Here is a 2923-nt window from a genome sequence, read left to right as displayed (position 1 = left end):
ACCAGCTGGGACAACATGGAAAAGGTGGCCGCGGCTCCCTTGGGGGAGGGGGCTGCTCCCAGGGCTCCCCGCTGCCTCGGCGCCTGGGAAGGGGTTTGTCCCTCGGGCTCCCACGGTGATTCTCGTCCCTGTAGACACTGCGGCACGTGCCAACCACAGAGGTTCTGACTCAGAGGCCAGGGGCTGAACCGTCTCCGCCACTTATTACCTTCGTCATTTTGGACACTTAACTTGGGAACAATCCCCAGCCAGACCCTGAGGCCCTCTAGACAGCCCATGCTCCCCCTTCCGAGGCTCACGGCCAAGTGCACGACCTGCGCAAAGCCACGCTCCACCGTGGAGCTGCCGCCCCGGGCGGCGATTGCGCCGAGGAAGCCGCTTTGTGGTGGGGACAGCCCTGTCCACGCCTCACCGTGCCCCTCCCACCCCCAGATCTGGCATCACTCCTTCTACCAAGTGCTGCGCATCGCCCCGGAGCAGCACCCCATGATGGTCACAGACCCGCCTTTGAACACGGCGTCCAACAAAGAGAAGGTGTTGCAGGTCAGAGCCGGGGGGCTGGCGGGGCGGGAGCAGGCCGCAGGGAGGGCTCCCTCGGGACCCCACCTTCTCCTTGCTGGGCAGATCAAGACACCAGGGAGGGCCGGCCCCTCTGGCATTTTGGCAGCAGTGACCGCGACCCCAGAGGGCTCGCCAGGAGGTCGGGTTTGGGGGGGAGGGGGCATGGGCTGGGGGGGGCGTTGACACCTTCCAGCTGCTCTCTGGGGTGGGGCAGATGTTCGCCCCTTGCACAGGAGTGTCCAGGAGCGTAAGTAAGTTGGCTGAGGTGGCGGGGTGGCCGGGTGAGTGGCTGGCAGACGTGCCCGGATCCACATGGTCTGGCTCCTGTCGTGTGCTGTGTCCTGCCTGGACGTCCAGCTCTGACTTAAATGCCCCCGGATGCCCTCATTAACCTCACCCCAGGCCGCCCCTGCCCCTCCCATGCCCGCCCACCCAGGAAAGAGCTGGTGGCGTGTGCCGATCAGATTGTGCCAGTGGCACTGGCTGGTGGAGCCCGTGAAGGGTGCAGACTGGTGAAGAAAGGTCTCCCCAGCCCCCGGCCCCCAGACGGCAGAGCCCTCCTCGGGGCCGGAGTGGGGTCCAGCGGGCTGGGGCTGCAGGGGCTGCCGCTGGCCGCCTGTGTTTCAGCTAAATCGTCAGGCTTTGCCTAATGAGGGCTTTGATGAGCCAGCGAAGCACGCGGCGAGGCTCCTCCACCTGGCCCAGAGTGCCCGGAGCCCAGCGGTGCCTCCCCAGTGAGCGCTGACCCGTGAGCAGGCCCAGGGCCCACGGCGCCGCCTGCTCTGGAGGAGCCTCATGCATCAGCGCCGCCTCACTTAAAACCAAGCCGCGGGGGCCAATGCGCCTCCCCGCGTGGACGGGCCGTCGCAGACGTGGGCCATCGCCATGCTCCGTGAGGACCCAGAGCCTGCAGCCTGGGAACCGCAGTCCCTGCTTCGAGAACACCAAGTGCCCAGTGAGCTGGGGAAAGATGAGAGCGACAGATGTCCCTCACTCCAAGGGAAGGGGCACCCCGGCTGTCTCAGGGTGCTTTGGAGAAACGGAATGTCGGTGACACAGAGATGGAGATTGGTGACAGGGAATTGGCTCATGCGATCACGGAGGTTGGAGCCCCCAGGAGAGCCGAGGGTGTAAGGCCCAGGCCAAAGGCAGGAGGCCGATGTCCCGGTTCAAAGGTCATCTCTTTTCTTGTCGGAGGAGGGTCAGGCCTTTGGTGCTCTCCAGGCCTTCGACTGATGGAACGAGGCCCACCCACCCTGCAGAGGGCCGTCTGCTTCATTCGGTGTCGCCTACTCGGTAACCCCGTCCAGAAACCCCCTCACAGACACACCCAGAAGAGTGACCGTCCGAATGTCTGGCGCCTGCTCCCACGGCCCGGTCCAGGCGACACATGCCATCGACACGCACGCGAACCTAACTGTGTCAAGGTCCCAGCGGCTCACGCGCGTGGCGGCTTCCGTGAGGGTTCACTGAAGAGATCGCACACAGAGGCGAGCATGCGCTTCAGAAAGAAACACAGGACACTGCAGAGCTCCGGGCTAGGAACGGGGGGCCGGTACCCCCAAAGCCGGAACAGCAACGGTGGTTCTGAGCACTGAGAGAGGACTGTCACCAGGAAGGGCCACCAGGGAGGGCTGGCCACATCAGTGCTCCAGCTCCCTGTCCCCAGTCCCTCGGACCCTTCTGGGGGGCCTGTGGGCAGAAACAGTGGGTCTCCCAGGGGAAGGGGCCTGTGGCTACAGCCCAGGGCAGAGGGTGGCAGAGACAGGTGACGCTTCAGCAGGCACGGAAGGCAGCCAGCAGCGGGGACCCCGCCTCACCGGGGCTCCAGGAACGCCACCTCTCGGAGAGTAAGGGCCCCGTAGCGAGCCGTCGGTGGAGCACCCCCCAGCGGCCGGCTCCCAGCGCTGCCCCCTGGAGCAGGCTGAGCAGCGCGGGCTCGTGTCCTCCTGGGCCATGTCTGTATCGTAAGAGGGCCTGGGGTCCACGTGCCAGGAGAGAGGACGACGGGGAGCACCTGCTGGCGCCGGCCACCCCAGCACGCGTGGCCTCGGGGGCGACTGGTCCTCTTGTTGTCTCGGTTTCTCATCAGAAGGATGACAAGGAGCCCGCCTGAGGGTCGTCGTGGAAACGAAATGAGTTAGTGCCATAAAGCGCCCGTCACGGTGCTTAGTGTCTGCCGCGCGCTGGTTCCTGTTTCTGGGCCCCGGTTTCCCCGTCTGTGAAGTGGGGGTGTGCCTGCAGGAGTCCCAAAGATGCTGCCGGGCTCTGTGACCTCTGACCTCGCTGCAGCCAGGGAGCTGAGGGGGCTCTGCCTTCGTGAACAGGCGGGGCCGGTCCTCGTGTGCGTGCACGCTCTCCC

Source organism: Pteropus vampyrus, unplaced genomic scaffold (assembly GCF_000151845.1).
Source record: "Pteropus vampyrus isolate Shadow unplaced genomic scaffold, Pvam_2.0 Scaffold187, whole genome shotgun sequence".
NCBI lineage: Eukaryota > Metazoa > Chordata > Mammalia > Chiroptera > Pteropodidae > Pteropus > Pteropus vampyrus.
The sequence above is the reverse complement of the archived record's forward strand: the minus strand, read 5'-3'. Positions refer to the sequence as shown.